We start from the raw sequence: 24,864 nt of genomic DNA, 5'->3' as shown, positions 1-24,864 counted from the left end.
ATTGATTGGATGAATAATCGAAGATGGTTGATTTTGGAATCGATCAAAAATCTACGAATAAGAGCCTCTATAATCGTTGAACATTCCGAATACACTAATATCCTAATATCGGTGGTTCAAACCTTGGAATACCTGCGTAAAATCGGTTCGAAATCAGTGCTTTCGGTGCAGAAATCGGTTCCCGTAGATATTGGCGGTGAACGAATCTTCAAGAAGTTTCGGCCGAAGGGGATGAGGATCTCTCGTCGACATCAGGGGCGTCGATCGGTAGCATCGGGAGCCTTTGAAGTGGACGCGAGGAAGAGCTGCAAGGCCTTGCCGTCAGCGACGAGGCGACGACGACGTTGGGCAAACGTAATACGTCGACGTACATAGACGGCATTTGCTGTCGCGCATATACACACACCTGGGAATAAATTATACAGGGTATCGGGGCGTCTGTCGTCCGATATGCACGGCTGCACGACTCGGGCACGGTTATATCGGGTTCAAAGGTTAGCCCCCGAAACGAGCCGTCTAATTACTCGGCCCTTGCTGTTTTTGGCGCGGGGACTCGCCTCTCCGTTAGATTTACATGTTGTTTGTCGGGGCCGTCATCCCTGACGATGGGGACGGAACACTCGATGCAGATCGGTTTAATACCCCCTGAACCAAGGCCCCGCCCTTCGCTGACCCGGTGGAGGTTTCTGATGAACGTAAAATGTGAAAGGTGATTCTTGGCCTCGCAAGAAAAGTGTCCAAGGCTGATCTCTTTTGTAATTTGTTATAGTAGACTAAAAACTGAGCGATACGTACTTGTTTTTTTTTTTTTTTTTTTTTGTAAATGCAATTAAACACTTTGAGGGGGTAAAACCACCCTCCAAAGTAGGGCATGTCAAATGGCAATTTGGCAGTTTCCAATCCAACTGGGCAAGTTTTCTCATAACGAGAAATGGAACGTGTAATATTCTCGTTTAAAAGAACACACTGTCAAATCAACCCTTGACATGCCTTGCTTTGGAGGGTGGTTTCACCCCCTTAAAGTGTTTAATGACAGATAAAAAGAAAAACACGTGTCGCTTAGTTTTTAGTCTACTATAACATATCAGAAAAGAAATCAAATCGGAGAGACCGATATGAGATACTTTTCTTGTTGGTACGATGAACATGGTTGTTTTCTTGGAGATGAATGTCAAATGTACGAACTCAAATTTTCGCAGGTGAAAATATTGAAAGATGAGAAAGTGGGAGGATCAGCTTTGAGAATGGACATGTATTTTGGAACATCTTAAAACGAAGAACGTCGGAATTCTGCTATTGTTTTTCTTTTTTGTCTTTCGACGTTTTTACCTTCGCTACGGCTGGTTGGCCAAAAATCAATGTTTTTTTATCAGTAGTCAAATCAATATCGCTCTTTGTTGTACGTAATCAATATCGATATTATATATTGTAAACTTGCATGGACATGACGACGCGATCATAAAGAAAGCAATAAAGTTTTTCAGTTGATATGTAGTCTTCCGAATAAAACGAACCATCCCATAGCGAGCGAAATCGAGCAAATCTACTAGATTTCACTACAAATCCGTAGCGATTCAAAGCAAAGCCTCGATATCTGAGCATTTATTTCTTTCACCGCAGTTCTGAAATTTTCTGTCCTTGTATTTTGAAAGAGCTGATCTTCGTTGCTCACCAATATATAAATTGGAATATTTCATCTTTAAAATCAATAACGAAAAGTATACACTGTTGGCCACGTGTGGGCGGTGAAGGAAGAACGAATGAAAGTTGTCCGAGGTGCGTTCGCTTGAGCGAGGAATGAAATTCGACCGAGTATATAAATAACGCCGGGAATAATAATTAATGAGTGCAAACAGTTTCGTAAAATGGAGGGGTTCCCGAGGTGTTAATAACACAATCGTTGTTACACACACCTCCGAAGCGGGTAGCGGTGAAAATTTCTTGATCCGTTTATATTCTCGCGCCAGTGGGTGGCTGGATGTAAAAGGGTGGGTTTTCCTACTGCGGTTGTGAAAAGCGCGGGTAAACTTTTACTTCAAACTAATACCTTGGCCCGGTATATATGCTCCTTCTCCCCCCCCCCCCGCCGATGAATATTTCACCCAATTTTCGTTTGATAGACCTTGTCCCGCTCACTCGCGCGCACTCTCACCGAAAACGGCTTACAGCACGAACTACAGGCCGCGGTGTTTGACGGGGATGAAGGCGTGTGTTGGCCGGAGAGCTTTGCCGGAAGCACGGGGCAGAGCTTATTTCAATATTATATTGCCTTGTAGGCTGACGCCGAGCGTCCCAAACCGGGCATTCGAAAACCCCTGGCGACCAAACAGGCCGCGCGTACATTACCCTATGCATATATACTTCCTTGCGATCTCTGCTTTAGCCTCTGTTCGATGCCGGGAATTTCGTTCAAATTTCGCGCTCGAGAGATTTACCGAACGTTGGGTGAAAGACTCTGTAAATAAGTGAGCTAAGTTTCAGCAATGCGCCATTTTTCGATCCTAATTACAGCTGCCTCTGGATAAATATCCGCTAATGGGGGCGTAGTTTTGAAATGATTAAGAATTGATAAGAAATTTTCGAGCATCCTGAAAGCCGGCATTCTGCAACGAGATATACGGGGTGTTTCAGAGGAAACGCCGCGGTATGTTGTGTTGCCTACTGCTGAGGAGGACAAATATCGGTAAAACAGACCTATTGTGATAAAATAATACAGTCACTTAAGTCAAGTCGAGTCATATAATTACTTTATAAACAACGAAGCAGCTGCTTGGCCAAATCCACGCAACTTGGCAACACAGACAGTTCCAGTTCACTCGCGAGGACTTTGAACATGCTCGTTTCGTATCTATCGATAACTTGGTAGGTCTGTTTTACTGATATTTTTTCCCTTCAGTGGTAGGCAACTCAACATACTGCGGTGTTTAGTCGGAAGCACCTAGTATATCACTTTCAATTCACGCTCAGAGACGAGCAGTTTGGGTATTTTCCAAATTTCCGGGAATGCTGTGTCAATCCGTATGTGATGTGCATTTCAGATCGTTGCCCAGGGTTTCACCACCGCGAAGCTTAATTTCGTGGAAGCAGACTAAATACAGGGATGAATTTGCAGAGATGTTGAATGGAAGGGATGGCGCTAGAGGTGGCCACCAAAGGCGGAATAGCACGTTGCTTTTGGAAGATCAAAACAAGAGTACCTTAGACCAACGTAACGGGTAACTGAGAAGATGGTGAAGCTTGTAATCAGCGCAAAGAACCTTTCGGTTTTTCACTCAGTTTTACGTGGTGAGATGTCTTCGTCAGTGACTGAAGTAGGTTTAATACGCGGAGTGTACGGGTCAAACGAAAGTTTTTGCGGGCGTATGGAGGGATTGAATTGACTAAAAGTCCCTCGACTGCATGCCCGAAGAGAACTAATTCAATCAGTGGCGAAGAACCGAGGAAGAGGCAAAGGGCGCGTCAGGCCGGTGTTCAATCCTACGAAATTTCTGGGCCCATTGTTTTTTGGGTAGGTCACATTTTGAGGAAGTGACGTGGTGGACCTTGTAGAGGCTCGAGAGCGGGGCTTTCGACATAGTACTTTGGTACCGAGTGGGAACAAAAGTTGCTATACAAGTTTTGTCGTATCGCTCCTACGATTATAACTATGAATTTTTTTGGAATTGTTGCAACAGAAATCCTGCTTTTTGAAGAGCACCATTTTTCGACGTTGTTTTAAGCAATATCTGAACACGTATGGGGCATAATTTATTGAGTTGGGTGAAAACCACTTCTTATACGAAGAATTATTATAAGTTCAAATTTTAAGCCAATCAACAAATTATAAAGTTTTACTGGCCTTCCAGATCCTTGGAGATAGAACCTCGAATATGCGTCACTCGAGAAAAGTAAATCTCAAGGACTGTTTAATTTGTGCAATTTTTACGTTGAAACAAGGTATTTTTGACACGATATTTCCCTATCTAAGTACCAGGAATTAGGTAAGTCCGGAGTACCTGAAAATTTTCTTAAAGTCCAATAATGAGGTCCAAAATATCGTCTCTGGGTTTTTCGGGAAAAATACCTGCAACCCCCATCAAGAGGCGATTAATCTACATGCCGTGACTTCTGACGGCTCAAAGGCTTGATAAGATCCACGGCATAGGGTCCGCTTGTCATTTGTCAAGGGCGGAAAAGCGCGAGGCTAAAGGGTTTTCCGTTAACCAGTCGAGTCCTGGACGAGTGGGCTCATTCTGATAGTGTCAATCGCTTTGTCGGGAGAGGATTCCGGGTGACACGGACGCTACGTGTTGTCAAAACTCGAACCAAAAACCGGTGACAGCGGGGTGGGATCTCAGCCGTGTGTTCGGTCCCGCGGGAGAACTAGAAGGCTCTTGAAGAGGGGAGAGCGATATTTGACCTGGGAAAATGTAAAAACTTTCCCCGAGCATCGAACAAGTTGTCAGGCTCGCTATCCGCGCCTGTATCGTTCCAGAACCTTCTTCTATCCCCGCCCCTGTCATTTGACTCCAGGGAATTTTCTTCCTGATCTTCTTTCGAGTGCTTTTCTTACCTCCCTCAGGATCACCGGAGGACCTCTGCTAGCGAGAGCTGCTCTCATTACTCATCCCACCCCCATTTCACGCCGCGAGAGGAGGAGAAGGTGCAACCAGTCGTACGTCTGCTCGGCTGTGTCACAAGGCAAGAAACAACGCGACGCTTGGCTCACAGGGTGAGGAGAAAAACTCTTTGGTTATTGCGAGGAAAAAGTTGAAGAGAAGGGTTGACTGGAGTCAATTTCACCGATTAGCAGAGTGTTCGACAATTCCGAATCGGGCGATCCGGGGATGAATCTTGTTGTTTTTGAAAATCGCGTGAATTGTTTGTTTATCGCAGGATCATTCTTTGATGGATTAAAAGTCGAGTAGATTCGGGAACGAGGTTTAATTTGCGAAACGGGATTCTTTTTTCCTCTTCATCCCTTGACGGAAACGGCGCCTTCGAAGCATGACGGCAACCTACGGGTGAGTTTAAGCACTTGGTCTAAACGAGTGGCGGCCGGATTTTAATTTCAAGCATAATCGATGAAAAAACTCGGTGGAATCCTTGCAGAAGATATAATATAATACATAGGTGAGTACACTTGCACGGGGAAATCAGGAAAGTCACAGGATACAGAAACAATTCATTTTCCGGTACAGCAAATGTTATCATCCCTTGATTAAACACAAACCGTGAGGGCATCAGCTGCGCGATCAAAGGATTATCCGGTAGTCCCATCCCGCAGAGAAACTAACAATCCCCTTGAGTTAAGATCTGTTCAACTCACACACGCTAGAAACATACCTTGGAATGCATGTCGGGGGGGGTAAAAGGTCCCCGTTTATCCGATGACTTACGCGGTTGTAGGTGAAAGGTGATTCGCTACTGCACCGTATGAGACACGTATCAAAATTCACTTGGCAAAAATTTCCACCTCTGCAGCTTTTAACGGCGATGAGTAGTTCGAACTTCCAGTCATCCGCACGTCGCCTAGATTCGAAGGGTGTCACCGTAGACGCCCTGATGGCAAAAGGTTTCGGAAATATTGCAGCCAGTGCGTTTCTCTTTTATTTCTTTTTTCGCGGAGCGGGGGTGGTTCGCAAAGTGGAAAGAGAGAGAGAGAGAGAGAGAGAGGGTGAGAGGAAAATTCCCTGGAGTCAAGTTTGGGCGGCGATGACGCGGAACGATAACAACCCCAGCGATGGATCTCCGGGGCGCTAAAGAGTTTCCGTTACCCTCTGCAGACTCGGGACGCGACTTCGTTGGCGGGTCGCAAAAAGCCGCACGCGACGCGCTAACGATCCCCGCACTCCTGGAGGAATAAAGGGGTGGAAATTGACCGTCGAGTCGTTTTAATCCGCTACGGCGAACTGCAAGGCCGTGCTGGCGCGACGTGTTCCATGTCTTTTTTTTTTTTCCAAAAATCGAGGACCAGACGGAAGATTAAGCGATCGGAAGGTGGAAGCCCGAAGCTTTCGGAGGCCGAGTTCCAAAATCCGGAATACGGAAGCGATATGGTGGAAATCTGAAGACCGGGAGACCTTTTTCGGCCAAAAACGCAGAGCGCCTTGTAATCCCGTTGGATTAGGCCCTGGAATTTCTTGCAAAAACGGCAAGGACCTCCTGGATTCAAGCGATGGAGCAAAACATGACGGCTCGGGGCGAGGCGAGGCTCTGAACTTGACACGTTACTCGGGGCGGGTGAAATCTCCGGGAGGTTACTCACACAATTCGTCGTGACACTAACATCTGACTATAAACCGTGCAACGCATCAGTTATACTATCCGCTCTTGCCTAGTCCCGTTTTGTATCCATTACCGTCTCTGCCGTTATACATCCGCACAGAAGTGAAGACCTTTTGTTACGCGTTTAACAATGGCTCGCGCCTAGACTTCGCCTCCGCCCCTGTAAGAGCCCTTGCGAATCTCATCCTCGCCGTTTTATTTCTCGTCATCCGACAGACGCTACGGTTCGCACAATATATACTGTCGCTACAAATCACTCCAACGGTTCTTAAATGCGGAGATCGATCTTTAAACGGAGTCTCTTTGTCTCGATCTCTTCATTTGACCTCTCTCTGTCAACCACCCCCACCCCCCCCCCCCCCCCCCGCCCCTCACCCTTGAAAAATTTAAATTGGATGAAGATTAGGAATAACGACGATCAACAAACGTAAAATTAAGAAGAAATCGGGACATTTGTTATCGTAAAATCGCGACAACATTTTTTCTAGGGATTATATTTAAGGGGGGATCTATAGAGAGGGGATCAATAACGATATCCAGACAAAGAAACTCCGGATTGGACCGGACCCGTTCGGTCGGAATTGTGGTAAAACCCAATTTAACCTCGTTGGACTAATTACGTTGGACCGTCCATATTATTGACCTGGGAACCATGTCGTACAATATTATTATTCACAAATATGCTAATGAACACCCCTGAAACTATGAGTCGATTACATTAATTTGTATCATTGTTATAAACAATCAAAGTCGCACAAGCTTTCAAAATCACGAACCTCTACAGTCGACTTGATCTCAAAACGTCGCTATCGATCCTCAAATCAATCTGCGCATATTGTGCAAAAAATAAACGAGAAGACAACAAATCTTCACAGAGATTAAAGCGAAAGAGAATTCTTATGTCGCCGCGTCGCCCAAGATCATCGTCAAGAAATTGAGGGGACTAGAGCGTCGAAAAATTATTTTTTTTTTTTCTTTCCAAAGCGGCATCCTTTCTGCGTATTTGGCTTTTTAATTTTTCAAAAATTAGTAGAATTACGGATTTGACAGCAAAAAAACGTAAATAAATCATTGCGCATTCCGCAAACTCGACTTCATAATTCTATTCTAGAGTTCATATCTACAGTTTATAATTATTGCCCGAGTAACAGTAAGAGATGTTATTCAAGAACGCGTTCACCCGAGCGATTGTCTTGAATTAATTATCTAGCTTCCTTTACGTGCCGAAGGATCAGCAATCCTTCTGCGCATTTGTCAAGGTTAACTTTGAACTTGTTTTTCTCTAGCCACGCCTCGATAATTTTCAGCAACAGTCTGGCAGTAGAAACACAATGTTCGTATCGACACAATGCATCAGACAGATGTCACCCTAATTAGTCACTGATAATTGGGTTGCGTAATATCGGAATTACGGGGTGTAGATTTCAGCTTTGCATAGAGAATTCGGTGAGTCGAATCGACAACAGACGTTGCCTAGCGCTGCAAGCTCTAAGTCACCTGCACTTGCACGAGTATAACGCAAATGTATTATACAGAGCTCGGCAAGACTCGCGATTTCTAACGTAGAATTGGCATTCGCGTATGCCTGAAGGCTAATCCTCAAGAGAATGGATTATTCTGTTATTCGAGTTTCGCTCCGCGGAGCTACGCGCCTTGTGAGTTATGATGAACATGGCGCGGGATTTAGCGGAAGCGGAAACCAAGATTGAGTAATTAGTGACTGAGAGACTCGAAACGGGTTCCAGCAAACTCGGTGTCTCTCAGCCGGTTCACTTCTCTCCGTCTTGCGGGGTTGACGGGATAAAACCTCATGTAACAAAGCTTCAAATAGTGTCAGTATAAAGCTAATCTTGTTAGGTCTGACTAAAAAGCTTCACACGATACGTAGTCGAAATTTTATAATACACCGAATTCAAACCGTGAACACCTCGCCATTACAACGATTATTGGAAAATATCCTCATGACGTCGGAACCTGATTGTCAGCGCCGTTTTATCACCACATAACCAAAGTTTTTAATTTTAATGGAGGCAAATCGTAATTCTTGGGACTTAAAATTACTCAAGTCATATACATTAATGGAATATCATCAATAATACACTTGTCAAACCATTCTCACGCGAAAAAACACGATCAATGATCAGCTCGTTGCATTAGTTACATTTTTTTCCACCAGGTGGCGCATTGCAAAGTGACAATTCCCATAGATAAATTCGTGCTATTCTACTATTTCATTATAAAAAACTTAATAGCTTTACAGCGCATGTACGATTCTGCAGATGAGCAATATTTCGTTTCATTTGTCATTCAATTCATCGTCAATTTTTCTAGAATCACATGCCTGTACACATCCATTTTGTTTTTTTTTTTTTTTTCTTGTTTTCGTCAACTAACAAGATCAAGAAAAATTCCGTCTCAAACAGTTCTCAAAATTGTAGAATATCAATAGATTTCAAATGATTTCAAGCAATTTTGCGAAATTTCACAGGTTTTAAAGTAGAAACGGATTCAGAATTCAAAAAATTGCAGGAATTTCACGCGTTAATAAACATTTCGGAGATTCGTTTGATTTGACGAAAATACAAGCAATTCCAATGACTTCCGACAATTTCACGTAAGACTTACCGAGTGATATGCAATACGGGTTAACCCCTTGGTCCAATTACGTACCCTCAACCCTTCGTTTGGTTACGAAAAATTTATACTCTCAAATAAAATCCGTCGTATATAATCAGACCGGTGCATAAAATCCTAGAATTATTGCACGCATTATTCACCAAAAAAAGCTCACCTTTCACCCCAAAACTCAGAACGGGGGCGAAGAATGGGTGTTGGAATTAATGAAACCGTCTTATACTCAAAAGTGTTATTATATTCCAAGTAATGTACCAAGTTGAGACGTGTATACATAAATATATATATATATATATATATACACATCCATATCACAGGGGGGTGCGAAAGGGGGTTGAAAAAAGTTTTTTCCTATATAACACACATTTAACTCGCGCCAGTCTCCGTCTCACCCTCATCCACCTCTCTCTCTCTCTTTCTCCTCTCTCACTCTTTTACTCGACCTCCTCTCTTTGCACTTTGGCATATTATACAAAAGGGGGTTGTGCCTCATACCGACTGTCGTATGACATTTTTTAGCGCGATCCTTTTTCTCCGCGGCCTCATCCAGCGCCTCCATTTCTCTTGGGGGTCTACATCTCGAGAGACGGGGCGGGAGAGGGGGAGGGGGGGGGGGAGTTTTGTTCGTGGCGAAGTGCGACGTACTCCCCCCTCCCACCCCAACTTCGCAAACCCCAAAACCCCAAAACCCCCACCCCGCGAAGCCCGCTATGCCTCTTCGTCAAATGGTGTATAGAGCTATTTCCACGTTGCGCGACGTCACCGCTACGCTCGCTGCTCGTACGTCGCGACCAGAAATCCTACCAGAAGAGGGTGCGCGAGAGGTGCTGGACTAATGGCGCGGATGGGGGTGATTTTTTAACGCGACGTGGGTTCGTGTGCTCGTCTACGCTTCACGTGGGGAACGCGTGTTGGGTTAAATAAGGCGAGCTACGAGAAATAGGGAAGGAGGGCGCAATATGTTCGCCGTCCTTCTAAACAGATTTCAAAGGAAGGGTCACCCCCGTCTCGAAACCCTTGCGTCTAGCTTCTGCTCGGCTCTGCCTCGACTCCTTTCATTCGACAAATCAGGTGTTTTATACACATCAACGCTGAATAATAAATCGCGACGCGCGCAGAGCGCTTTCGAATCCTTTGACGCATCCGATTAGAGAAGTGTTGGCTACGGTGGTTTTTTTTTTCTTACTTTTTCGATTCTTGACTCCGCCATCGCTCGGATTGCTTCTAAATAAATAAACGTTAATCTTGTTCGAAGCAGTGATCTGTACTTCTGCAACTCCGAAGCTTCGCGAAAGGGATGTGAGGTTTGACATTTGAAATATGCACGTTCTTACTACACTTTTTTTACACGTTTTGTCTGGAAAACATTTTAGAAGTCTCACATCGTGATATGTTTGTAACGCGGAAATGTAATTGGTTATCGGAGACACGAATCCATTTCTAACCACTCTGGAAATAATTAACTTTCTTCGCGTTATCTCTGGGAATCTCTGAGGTGAACAAGCTGAAGCCGAAAGTAGTGGAATCGGATCGAAAAGCTCAGATTTAAACAACTTTCAACGTTCTATAATTGTAAAACGTAGTTTATTCGAATTCTTGAAATCTTAGCTTGTGCTATCCAAATTTGCTAACGAATTCGTTGAATAAAAGTCCTCGGAAAGCCTGAAGTTCAGTGTTCGCAGGTGCGCGAAAAGAAATTCCAGCGAGGTTCGAAAGCCTCGTTTGTTTTTAATAACGTAACCTGGAAAGTGCCTTCGGTGATGTCGTTTTGTTACCCAGGTCGTTTTATCCGTTTCCGATAAAGATGGGATATAGATTACGGAACATGAGCCAACCACTCGGCCGATATAGGTGGAGGGCACCACTATTAGACCAGGGGTATTTTAGTGGCGGAATTTAAAAGCCGCGAACTAAATCGAGTCCGCATTTGCGACACTTACGCTTCTATACACCCACCTCCGCAGAATAACTAATGCCTCATTTATTGATCGCAGCTGTAATTATCATTATAGCCGTTTATCCAGTTTACCGAATGCGTTTGGACCACACAAATGTATGTACAGTGGAACTTTAGTGACATGTTTTCAAAGGGATATGACAGTACTGAAGTGTATAAACGAGAATAACGTTGAAGCGAAATACCTGAACATTCCAAACCTTTGTGATTGGAAGATGAATAATGATTGATTTTTAGTGGTTTTATTTGTATCATCTCGTCATTTTGTTCATCCCTAGCGAAATCGACTAATGTTATTAATTAGAGCATTTTACCGCAGCACGCGCTAGGTTAGCCCTTCAAGAACGTATCGAGTCATTCTTGCCCATACCATTTGCTTCCAAAACTGTAATTCTTCAAAATTTCTCATTGTACAGATTTTTTTTTTCATACTTATGATTCATATTTATACTTCTAAACTACACTATCCCATTCTAAGATAGTGAAAGTACACCTCTAAATTTTTTCAGTTAAATCGTACTCGCACATTTGAAATGGTAACTCGTCAGAAATGGGAAAGGGTAATTTAGACCCGGAGTATTCTCCATAATCGAAAAACTACGTTTATTCTCGAAGGGTTAGCATTAATCCAGCGACGGTAAGTAAAGATCGTCTTTCCGTAGACGAGGCGCTGACCTGAACTTGCCGGAACGTGTTTGGGACAGGAAAAGGCACGTTTGTCAAGTTACGCCATTCAGCGGTAGAAAAGTACACGAAACACGAAAACGCGCTCGCCATCTAGCGGTGGGCAAGTTGAACGTCAAATCGAAAGCTTCTACTTACAAGTCAGCTGTAATAACGTATAACCGAACAGAGAACAGCGCTGGAGGACGGAATACGTGGCGTATAAGTGGGAAAAACGTGTAAACGAGAAACGTACAAGTGAAATATTTTCGCATCATTTGTAGGAAGAAATTGCCAGGACGGAGAAAATTCAACGTATAAACGAGAAAAACGTACAAGTTCGAAACGTATAACTGAGGTTTCACTGCAATGGTAGACTTAATGACATTAAATATAAAGAAGGTGATTGACAATGCTTTTTTTCAACAAAACATCGACACCTTAGGCTTTTACTCTCTGTCAGTAAAAAAAAAAAAACAACTATGTGACTGTAACAAACAAGAAACAAAGCAAGAGACTCGGAAGAGTGCTGGGTAATTAGGAAGAAAAAATTCAATTTGTCTTAATTTCAAAACGTCGAGCGATCGTTCGACGAGACAAATGATATCCTCAGCCGGAATCGAAATCAAGGCAACGACCGTAGGTAATTAGAGATGAAATCACGGGATGCCGGAGGGAGTTGAAAAAAAAGGTCAGAAGACGAGAGAGAGAAAAAAAAAATAACATCAGAAGCCTGAGAAGTTAAGATTTATGCAGCGTGAAAAGGGTGGTTTCGTTTTTTTTTTTTTTTTACTCCTTTTTAATTAAAAAATATAGCCACAATCTTACATCGCGACAGGGGAGCGACTCGGGGATTCGTGGCTGTATATATATGTATAAATATAAATTCAGCAGGAAAGGGGAAATAATATTTTGATAAAGTTTCTTGTCTAAATAACACGATAAAACATTTTACCGGTTTTATAACTCTTAATTAGCTCATAGCTTTGCTTCCAGAGGTGAAAAGGGAGAAGAGCTTTACGTTTATCATTAATTAATTTTCAACGGGACATGGGTATTTCTTTTTTCTATTTTCCTCACTTCCGTACACGTACTTGCAGACGATTTTGGTTGTTGCTTTTTGTTTGTTTGTTTTTTTTCTGTTTTTTGTTTTCACTTACCTTTTAAATTTCATCCAAGGCCAGAGGTCTCGACTTTTCCGTTTTATAACACACTGCCTTTTGTCGTTGCTTCGTATAATCGATCCCTTTTCCTCTAAACGAGAATGCGAAAACGCTGCAAAGTTACGGAAAACTCGCTTTTGCAATTAATTGTACTTCAAGTTCGCACAGCGACACAACTCATAACAAAGCTGAAATTAAATCAGTTTACTGTCCGGCACAGCAGCCCCCGTTTTTACACCCCGCGCGTTTTATTTTGTACATATATTATGTATACATACATAACAGCACATTTCTTATCCTTCTCTGTCGTACAGTCGTCACTTTCTCCTTCCTTCTTTTACATACTTTCGGTAAACTCAAACGCACGGAACGGCTCTCTTCGATTTTGACAAACGGTCGAGATCAAAGACCAGAAGGTTTCATTTTCTCGAGTTTCATTACGTTTCTTTTTGTTTCACATTTTTTTAATGGATGGGGAAAGGAGCGTCGAATTTTATGCGAACCTGTACTGACCCGAAAATAGTGACTTAAACAACGAAGCACAGAGCTTTGCTTTTTTCCCACAAGGCACGCTCCTTTCGAGGTTTTAATTTTTCTTAATTCAAATAGCCTGCTGCAGAAACATTTGCTTCGAAAATCATTCCGTTCAATTACGGATATTCGATGTTATATTTTGCCGCATTCATATCGTAACAAGATTCTTCTCTTGAACGATTTGTCAAACTTGTGTGAAACGTATGCATATTTTTATTTTTTTTTTCACAAGGAAAATTTCTCCGCGATTACTAAAATCTGTGACGAGTCGCTGTTTATAATTATCGACGCTTTACGATTTCGGGTAAGTATGATCATCGGGAAAAAAACCCTTGAATATATTTCAAATTGAAACAAAGTTTCTAACTGTTTGCTGGGAAAAACAGATTGGAATTTTTTTTTTTTTTGCCCCCTGCAGGCATTGCGAAATGTTTTCGCTCGTTATTAAAGGGGATGGGAAAGATGAACGACGCGTATTATAATCGATTATAACAAGGTTTGAAGGATGAGCTTAATTATAACAAGCTGTTAGGAAAAATGAAAGATCGGTAAATAACGTCGGCAAATTTTTGTTTACAAAAAACTGAGCGACGCCGATCGCGTCTTTACTCGATAAATATCGCCATAATTGAGAAAAATTTGAAAGGATTATAAAGTTTTCGTTCGGTGAAGCGAGATCGAGCTGTACAATAATAACAATAATAACAATGATTTCTGAACCGGACGAAATTGAAGCCGGTTTGAAAATAAGTCGTTCGCGAACAATTTTGCCAAAGAGTATCGACACGAAACTAGAAAGGAACAGAAATAATTAAAAAGAAAAAAAAAAAACAACCAAATTGCAAAACTAAGCAAAATAATAAGGATGCAAAACAATCCTTCAGCCCGTTTACAGTGCATTCTGCAACGGCGTAAAAGGGAAGAAAGAAAGGGGAGAAAATTTTGTCCGGTAAACCAGGAAGCCCATTGTGCTCTGCGCGAATACGAAATTGGCAATATTTTCTCGGTGAAATAATTAGCTGATATGATCTGGAAAGATAACGCCGTCTCTCCGCGAGACAAAAGAATGTTAAGCACTTCATTCTCCTCTGGCGTTCCTATTAAAGCCACAGTTTTTCTCGCTCCTTTACTTTTTTTGTTTTCGTTTTTTTTTTTTTTTTTTTTTTTTTTCTATTCTCCTCATTCTAATCCTTCCGTGGTTTCATCCCTTCTTCCGTATACACGCTACGTGGCTTATTTCCGATTGATAAATAGGACTCGCGGTGAAAGTCTTGCTTTGTAATCGGAAAATTATACCGTGTAATAAACAAACACTGTTGTGTTTTTGGGGGACGGATAAAATTTCGGGCGAGTCCTGAATTGAATTCTTGATTCTCGATACTCTTTACAGGAATTTTGTATAAAAAATACTCTGAAATATTCGAAATTCGATTCAAGGTCTGTTTCGTATAATCCCTGAAATCTGAAGCTGTATTTCAAGTATGTATTTTAAAAAATGTTTTAAACACTTAAATAAATGTATAAACTCTACTGATTTTTCATACATCACGAAACCTTGTATAGAATCTTTTCTCCAATCTTTGAAACCCATCAAAATTCTGTAAAATGTGAGAGAATTTTTAGAAATCTTTTAGTTAATCTTATACATAGTTTAAATGTTTGTGATACTTCTAAGTGACATGCAGTTATTCCCCCAAATATTTCCACACATTTTTCACGAACGTTCGGTTGAATTTTTTTATTGGAGATATAAAAAAAAAAAAAATCAACAAAAAAAAAAAATGAGAACACAAAAGATATGATAAAAAATTCGATCGAGGATTTGTAGAGAAAAAAAAAAAAAAAAAAAAAACGGGGTGATCGCGAGAATTTTTCCTGTCACAGCAGGCGGTGGGAGATTATCGAAACATATGAGTGGTCAGAATTAGGCTGACCCTTGTGAACGCGGTGGGGGATGGAGGTGGATTGAACGAACGGTTGCCAATTTTGGTTGGTTTATTCAATCCGAGTAGCATGCAGGAGCAGTTGGGGAAGTTAAGAATTTAGACAAAAAAGCCTCGGCTGATTATTAAACCGGAACTATAGTGATACTTTAGTTATACGTTTCGCATTTGTGCGTTTTTCTCGTTTATACGTTAAATTTTCTCGGTCCTGGCAATTTCTTCCTACAAATGATGCGAAAATATTTCACTTGTACGTTTCTCGTTTACACGTTTTTCCCACTTATACGCCGCGTATTCCGTCCTCCAGCGCTGTTCTCTGTTCGGTTATACGTTATTACAGCTGACTTGTGAGTCGAAGCTTTCGATTTGACGTTCAACTTGCCTAGCGCTAGATGGCGAGCGCGTTTTCGCGTTTCGTGTACTTTTCTACCGCTGGATGGCGTAGCTTGACAAACGTGCCTTTTCCTGTCCCAAACACGTTCCGGCAAGTTCAGGTCAGCGCCTCGTCTACGGAAATACGATCTTTACTTACCGTCGCTGGATTAATGCTAACCCTTCGAGAATAAACGTAGTTTTTCGATTATGGAGAATACTCCGGGTCTAAATTACCCTTTCCCATTTCTGACGAGTTACCATTTCAAATGTGCGAGTACGATTTAACTGAAAAAATTTAGAGGTGTACTTTCACTATCTTAGAATGGGATAGTGTAGTTTAGAAGTATAAATATGAATCATAAGTACGAAAAAAAAAAATCTGTACAATGAGAAATTTTGAAGAATTACAGTTTTGGAAGCAAATGGTATGGGCAAGAATGACTCGATACGTTCTTGAAGGGCTAACCTAGCGCGTGCTGCGGTAAAATGCTCTAATTAATAACATTAGGCGATTTCGCTAGGGATGAACAAAATGACGAGATGATACAAATAAAACCACTAAAAATCAATCATTTTTCATCTACCAATCACGAAGGTTTGGAATATTCAGGTATTCGACTCGAACGTCAATCTCGTTTCTACACGTCAATGTTGCCATAACCCTTGAAAACCCTATAACTGAAGTTTCATTGCAGTGCGCAAAATACATGATTCCTGCGCTTGTTGCGCATAATATTTTGGCTGAATGAGGGCAGCAAACTCTACTTTGCGTACCCAAGAATTGAATAAAAATATCTCTTGTTCCTGACTCAACCATGAGGTCAACTTTTTTTACCTTAAAGGCGGGACGAAAGTCGCATATTTTTCCCTAAAACGCTATTGCGAGAAATATGAGCGTAATTCAAAAGTCCCAATTTTCAAACAAATATTGCGGCCAGAGTTCAGTCTGAGAAATAAAGTCCTATATTCAACACAGGAATAAAAGTTGACTTTACTCCCTTGTTACATAACGTACTATTCTTGCAGTGTAATTAAGTGATTCAATTGAATTCCCGTACTAGTGCGGAAATATTCTATTTTGCGCCCTCGTTGAGGAAAATTAATGAATTCAACTGTAGTTAGGGTTAGAAAAATCCTGCGAGCAGACGAAGAGGCTGAGACTCGGAAGAACATAGATAAAGTAATTTCGAGAGAACGGGGTGAGCCTTCGGCAAGTTCCTCGATCTCGGGATCCGCATTCTTTCGCGACGTCCTCCAAAATAGTCACCCACCACAAGGATGCCCCTGCAGAAATATTTCACCCGCCCCCGGATATCCGCCCGCAATCCCATCTCCCGCGGCCAATAGTTTCGAGTTTATTAACCTAATGCCAAAGCTACGCTGCAAGCCGGGCTCGGCGAAATACGGGGGTGGGTTTTATTGCTAATTCGTTCATTTGTGCCGAATTAGGGGGGAAAAGAACTGATAGCTAGGGGCGGCTATAGACGAAACGAGATGCCTCACCCTTCGAACCGTCGTCGAGAAGCGCGGAGGCGTTGTTGCTCACGGATAACAGCTCGTCATGGATGTTGCGTATCTAATTACACGCCACTCTCCCATGAATATTCACTAATTGTCTATTGGTTTGGAGTCAATTAACTACCCGTCAATTTTCTTCTCCCTCTTTTTCTTTTCCTCTTCTAATTCTTCTTCCGTTTGTCATTGTACGGAGAGGATGTTCCAGCTATGCAGGTAGAGGCATGAATTCCTTGACATATCTCTATTTTTTACCGTAACAAATGAATTTCGCACACTGAGAGAAATTTTTAGTTCCGTTTATCCTTAACTATTTTCATTTTTTACCACGATCGAAAAATATAGTTCTAGGTAGAAAATGAAAATTCGTTTTATAGCTGTTACCGGAAAACCGTTACTGTTCTTTCTTATTGAGATCGTTGTTACTATATTTTCTTGTAACCGTTGCGAAAATTTATTAAATAAATTGACGTTAAAGCCTTGTTCAGCTAAAAAAGTAGAGTAAACCTCAGAAACTGGTTTTGCGTCTCAATTACCAAAAAAAATAGTTACGCGTACTTCGTTTTCCGTAATTTCAACAACATTCGAACAGTTTTTATTAACGATACCTGTTTTACTGAATTTTTCTAGTTACTGTAACAAATGAAATTTTTCTCAGTGTAGTCCCCGGTGAAAAATAACTGTAAAATATTTTTAGCGGTGATCTGAAAATATCTAGTATACGTTTATTACTATTTTTTTTTTTTAAACTATTATCAGACATAATATGAGTTTTAAAAATATTTGAATTCTTGTTGTAACGATACTCTTCCTACGCAGGATTTTCCAGTGATTTGACTGTAACGAGTGGAGATTTTTATCAGTGTAGATTTTGGGATTTCATCAGATTTCCGGAATATAATCATCACGCTGATTTATTCGAAAAATTTCACGCATATAATTGCAAAAGTACCGCATTGTAAAAAATCCTCCGTCACTATTTTCATCAAATTTATGTACATTTCTTATGATACGAAAAAAGAAGAATGTCTCTCCATATATGTTTCGGCAAAGTAGCGACTTGTAAGTTTAAACAAAAGTATTTCACACTCGTGACATTCTCATTCCACCCACTATTTCAAATCATCCTCACCAATGTAATCACAATCGCGTGCAATGTTTATAATACCTGTCCGTCTCTACTTCAAATCCGTGTCGCGAGTCAAAACAAATCTGATCCGCAAAAGCATATCTGTTTATCATCTGCGTGTATTCTCGCCTGTAACTCGTCAGTTATCGTTCTCTTCTCTCTTTGTATCGAATCAATAAATTATCCTCTGTTGATAGTTAAACAGAATCAATTTGTAATCATCATCCCGCCATCGTCGATCAATAATTCGCGGATCCCACGTCAACGATCCAGTATCTATAATTGTCACATCTCCGCACAATATACGAGAAAGTGAAGCTAGATGTCTGCACTGAAAAAAAAAAAAAAAAATGCAAAGTTCAGGTTATTTTTTGCATCAATTTTTTGAATATACGCACCTTGCCTGTATTTCTTAAAATTTAATGAAAACAGTCAAACGTATCGGGGTAAATCTGACCCCACAGAAATTAATGAAAGCAAACTGCAAGAACAGTATTTTTAAAGTACTTTTCATCATCTTAGCAAGTAAATATCAAGTTTTGCAGATCCAAAATTTTTTGTATCGGATGAAAATCATTTCTAAGATCTACCTTTACTCGATGTATTTCTAAAAATCCATTCTTTGAACACCAGAGGCTCGCAAATGATTTAAAAGGAAAGCAAATTATTAAGGGTGAAAAATGAAGTTTGTATTCTCCATATTTTTTTGTCCATATATTTTAGTTCTTCAAGTCTGTTTTGTAATTCTTACACATTTATACATGTCCTAGCGATGAGAGAAAATGTAAGAAATTCCCTGAGATCTAAATATCGAGAATTTTATTATTATTATTATTATTTTTTTTCTCGTTTCAAATCGAATAACAAGCTATTCTAATTTACGTGTCAAATTTCGAACGTCAAACGATCTTTGAAAGAAAATTCTTTTCCCTGGCAGAGTGTCGACAAGACTTCGGATGGAAAATTAATCTAGGGCAGCGAAGAGCGTCAGAAAATTGGCATCGATCGGTAAAAAATTGAAAAAAAAAAAAAAAAAGAAAAGAAAGTAACATCCTCGTCCTTCCATCAGAAGCGCCTCCAATAAAAGGGCGAGTTGTTTTTTTTTTTTTTTTTTTTGTTTCTGTTTGTTCAATATTCTGTGTTCTTTTTTTTTTTTTGATTTTCTATCCACGGTATCGCCGAACCGCACGCGGCTATCGGTTCTGCTAATAAGACGAAGAATCCGTTACGATACGGGCTCGCATGAGGGTGAAATAAAGTTCAGAGCGCCGCCGCGGCGCGCATCTCGGAACATTTCGAACCCTCTGCGCTTCGGGATTGAAACTGTCGCGTTTAGTCAGCCGCCGACCGCCTCCCGAAAGAGGACGCAAGACGCGCGGGAAAATCCGTGACGTGCAAACGTCGTCGGCGAGTTGCAGCAAACCCCCGGTAAAATAGGCCGTGGTGACAGTGAGTTTTCGCCACCGTTGATTTGCAGGGTGCGGTAGGGCTGGCCTTGAAAAAAATTTTGCGAGGGTAAAAGAAATTTCGAACAGACGAATAAATGGGCGCGAGTGAACAGTGTCAAAAAATAATATAAGAAAGAAACGGATCGCGAAATAAAAAAATTAAATAAATAAAAATCTGGGGGGGGGGGGGTGGGGTGGGGAGGGGGTGAATTTTTCGTGTTCTTCGGATCGAAGCGGTTCGTTTTTGTCCTTTCTTTCGCTCTCGATGTTGATCCGGTCTTTGCGGAGGATCGGTTATTTTTGAATAATTTTTTGCTCGCCGTTTTTCTCCCTCTCCGCAATACTTTGACAAAAAAGTTACAAAAATTACAAAAAAAAAAAGAAAAGAAATAAAACAAAAAATCACCCACCGTGTCGTCGTCGCGTGGAATTTTTAACACGATGAGAAAACACGGTGAACTATTTGAGGCAGTAATTCCGCAGTTTATGGGCACGTGGGTAATTACCGCGTGTGTGAATAATAATAACAGGGGATGAATACGGTGGTGGTGAATGTGCGGGGAGGAAATAGTTGAATGAAATTTTGATGATATGGTACAAGATTAGACACGTCAAGGGATGAATAAGTTTGAGAACGATTATCGGTGTGACGATTTACAGTGAATTTTTGCTGTGCTGGAAACGGGGAGAAAGAAATTTGGAGAAAAATTTCACCACCTCGGTACGTATTGCAATTACTAATCAACCACTTTGCTTTTGCTTTTTTTTTTTCACCCCAAGGTGTACGATCTTGATTTTCGTATTTTACGATTTTCTCGAAATATAATAGACGTTAAATAATTGTCAAGTATACAAAATAGGGGTAAAATTTTCTGAAAAATCGATTGCCGATATTTGGTTTCTACAATCATCCCCTCATTGCTGGAAAAACGCGAACTTGGAAAAAAAAAAAAAAAAAAAACTTCGCAAAATCGTTCTAAAAATGTTTTTTGTTTTTTTTTTTTAAATTTTTTTATTACGCCAATAAAGGCATTTTGAGCGATAAGTTTCATTTCAAAGTGAACGGGTTAATCCGGCACACATGCCAACTGCAATGCCGATCGTTTCGTCTTCCGAATCGTTGGAATTATACCTTCTCTCGGTTGAACAAACAACCCCCGCCATTTACCGGAATGACAATCCGCAGCACGCCAATTAAAAGTTAAATTAAGCCGCGGCTAGCTTCGCTCACGGACTCTGCGGAATCGGAGGATATCCTGCAGGATACAGGAACACTGCACTCTGCAGGTTTGAATAAATGACGCGCGGTTTAATTTTCAACGGTATTTAATAACACCGGTCAACAAGAATTTTGAGTCGCTGGTATCAAGACGCCAAATTTTGATTTCTTCCGCGTAACTGATGAAAGAAAAAATGGTTTTATTGGACAGAGTTTGGTTTTGTAGAAACCGGAACGATATTTCAGTTTTTAAAAAAAAAATTACCTATTTTCTCAATCACTCGTCACTAATCAATAATAAACTACAAATGTAAAAGAATTGATAAATAAAGTTTACTTGATCTCATTTTTATGAAACACATTTTCCCTGTTCTTCTGAATAGACAACCATAATATGCATTGAGAGAAATTTTTCGTTCCGGTTACGACTCAGTCCTTAACTATTTTCATTTTTTACTACAATCGAAAAATATAAATCTAGGTAAAAAATAAAAATTAGTTTTCTAGTTGTTACCACAAAGTCTAGTATCCGTTACTATTCTTTCTCATTACGCAAACTTTGTAAGTGACAAATAAAGATATTGGTTGTTATTCGATGTATAAAATTGAAATTTATTTATTCAAATATAAACTTGAAAAAAAAAAAAAAAAAAAAAAACGACAAATATTCGGCAGTATTTTCGTTCCAACCGCAATCGCGGAATTTTAACGATCAAGCTCCAACGTATTTTGACGCTCCTGTAAATCTGGCTCAAATTTCCGGATACTGTTTGTCCTCCTCCCGCTTTTCCTCGACACGGCATTGCACTCTGTGGCAAACATTAATTAAAGCTCGTTTGCGACTAAGCTAAGGGCAGAAAATTCTTTATTTCAGCGAAAATTTGTCGTATAGGAAGAAATCCTCGTCGATGGGATTTTGGACAAAACCAGAAACGAATTTTGCCACATTGGGAACAAAGTTGTTTACTGTAACAAAACTCTTTAGTATCTTTTTCAAGTTCCTTCGTTCAAGATCAAGCAGCATAAAATTATCTCAAATTAGCGATGATAATTTTGTCTGGTTTGGAACGATGTAAAAATAATTGCCGTACCTACTGTAAAAACAAAAGACCGATTCGTGTACGTCGGACAAAGAAGGGTTGAGAAAAACTATTGATAAATTGTGAAAAATTTTAATGTAATACAATGAACTTTACCCAATCAATTTTGTGATTATTTATTGCGCGTTAAATCCAACCCGAGTTTATGATTAGAAAATTTGCAAGTTCGATGCAAAAATTGCCGGATTTAAGAAATGAATTTTTTTGCTGTACATCAACTGAATTATTCAGTCAAGCTATCGGTTCTCATTAGAAAGTAATGTTTTATTTTTAAACTAATTGAAAAGAATTTTTCTCACCGAGTTTATACTCAATGTTCCATCAGGATCTTTTCACGATCTGTATCGTACGTGTATCGTCTATAAAACAACGATATCGTTGTAACTTTGACGTTCTTCTATCGCGAGAAACATCCGACGTGTAATCTGGGAGGTTTTCGAGCGAAGGAAAATGGGCGAAGGTGAAGGGCGACGACGGCAGTAGAGTGTGAAAAGCGAAAGGCATTCCTCAACTCCGTCGAATCACGATCATAATACGCATTTCGTGCGTCAATTCGCGTCTACGATTCCGCAGTGTTTGCCAAAAATTATTCTGTTAAGCAAGGAGTCTCGTTTGACAGACAATAAAAAAAAAAAAAAAAAAAAAAACGAAAAAAGAAAAGGAGAAAAAATTCTTTCATGCTTTATCCTCTCACCTCGAGAATAATGTCGACTTGGAATGAAAAATTCCAAAATTTACGGACCTGTTTTTGTAATTCGTTAAATTTCTGCGAGCAAAAGTTGAGGATGCATATCGGATTTACAGTCTGAACATTAAGTAAAAGCCTGCAAGCTCCTATCGAAGTCAACTTTTTAAATTTGAAAGAGTTCGTTCTTGAGGTTAGCTCAAGAAAAAAAGCTCGGTTTAAGACAAAAAAAAAGAAAAAAAAAAACCGGAACAATGACAGAGCTTTTCAAAATTTTTCATTCAGTTAAACAGTATTCGACTTACAATCAGTCAAATTGTGTGAAATTGATGAAACTGATGATTATATCAATTGTATGAAAATGAAAGAATTGGAAAAATTAGAACGGTGAAAGAATATTGAAAAAATTTGATGTACGGTGTTGGATTTTTATCGACGGTTAAAAATTTCGGTTTCGCGTTGATCTCTCTCTCTCTCTCTCTCTCTCTCTCTCTCTCTCTCTCTCTCTTTTCACACGTACGAACCAGCAACGTACAATCGTTAAGCCCACCTTAAAGCAGGCGTTAACCCATAACTGCCGAGTCGTTATTTCACCCAGCGAAGTTTATTGCTTCCGGGTATCTGATACACATCCGTATGATTATCGGCGCTTCATAACTTATATAATAATACAACGCCTATGCCATTTCGGTTCTATGGCAAACAGCAAACGAGGTTAGAGCCGCGATGAAATCGCAAGCCGGAAATAATTTCGGACTTTTGTAATTTATCGTACACCTACTTCCATTCAATTATCGTCCTCGTCGATTTTACCTTATCATTTTCAGTGTGTTTGTTTTTTTTTTTCTTTTTTTTTTTCATATCTTTTTTTTTGTTTCCTTCGAAACCGTTTGTTTAAAAATTTCTCGTCATTTATCACGGCAGACGGCGGTAAAAGTGGCAGGGAATTAGAGATGAGAATCGTTCCGGGTGGTTCGCGTAAATATAACGTATATTTGTATTTATTATATATATATATATATAAAACACGAGGCAAGTTATACTAATTAAAAATAACGATCTCTGATGTTAGCGGTCGCAAAACCATGCCTCGTAGCGTTACGACCTTCCGGTTGACGTTTCCGCAAATTCTGTTATATACGTGTATTACCTCGTTTGAAAATTACTAGAAAGTGGCTGAGAGTACCTGCATGGCCGTGGGGCGAATTCTCAACCGCGGTAAAGAAGCCGCGGGGTAAAACGGGGCGAAACTATGACTGTGCAAGCTCAATTACGGAATCCGACTCGAACTGCACGCGCAGCGATCGATCGGAAGATCTTTGAGAACTCGGTGAAATAAGGGAAAAATGTTACGCGACTCCGAGTAACTGAAATTACTGAAATTTCTCGACAAAACTCGATACGCAATACGCTAGTTGATAATTCGACCCCTCTTGAGTTTCATTAGATTTACAAAATTAATTATTGCCAGTCAAGCGTCGAATTACGGGAGCGAGAAAGTCGAAGCTTAATTAATAGTAATACGACACTGAAAGTTTTAGTTTCGGTTACCACTCGGTTCTTAAATATTTTCTTTTCTTACATAGGTATGACATAAAAATGACTTTACTGATGACTCTGATATGATGTCATGTTGTATGACATCATTATGACATAGTACTGATATAAAATTTGACTTTTATACGACGTCATGATTGTGACTCGAATATTACGTGAATATTATGTCTTATCCCTGTCATATGTGTGACGTCACATCAAAAGTCATAAATTTATATATCATTTACGTAAGAAATAAATCATACATTTACATAAATTTCAAGTCATATTCTGACGTCAAAAGGATATAATACCGTCATATGCTTACGTAAGCAACAACTCATATTTTTACGTAAAATTGATGTACGACGAACGTTAAGCATCAGCTTCCGGTCATTCTTTTACATATTTAGTGTCAAAATTTAACTTACCGCAAATTCTCTTCAAATGCAAACATTAAATGTATCTTTAACATTTAAAATATTAGGATATTGTCACAAATAAAATATACAAACTAATTTCAAAATTAACTATTATATTGCAATAGAGGTACAGTAACAAAATAATCGCTATTTGTAAATGAAAAATACAAATATTTTGACTTTACAAGGTCTGTTGTAACAGTTATATTATTACAAGCATTCTTAAATACTTTTTATCACTATGACATGAGAGTTATGTCATCGAGACGTCAGG

General features: G+C 40.1%; 1 protein-coding gene across 3 annotated transcripts in view; it reads left to right on the top strand.

The window, feature by feature from the left end:
• Positions 1–288: 288 nt before the first annotated feature.
• The window catches only part of LOC124219235 (lachesin), a 193,553-nt gene continuing 168,977 nt past the window's right edge, over positions 289–24,864 (top strand). For 2 of the 3 annotated variants that reach the window (XM_046626538.2, XM_046626536.2), the window contains exon 1: positions 19,865–20,349. The gene's annotated coding sequence lies outside the window, so the exon portion shown is untranslated. Of the gene's footprint in view, positions 355–19,864; positions 20,350–24,864 lie in introns of those variants that run through there. The other variant, XM_046626537.2, reaches the window with a different exon arrangement.

This window comes from Neodiprion pinetum, chromosome 5 (genome assembly GCF_021155775.2).
Source record: "Neodiprion pinetum isolate iyNeoPine1 chromosome 5, iyNeoPine1.2, whole genome shotgun sequence".
Classification (NCBI taxonomy): Eukaryota; Metazoa; Arthropoda; class Insecta; order Hymenoptera; family Diprionidae; genus Neodiprion; species Neodiprion pinetum.
Note: the sequence above shows the minus strand (reverse complement) of the source record. Positions and strands in the feature narration are given on the sequence as shown.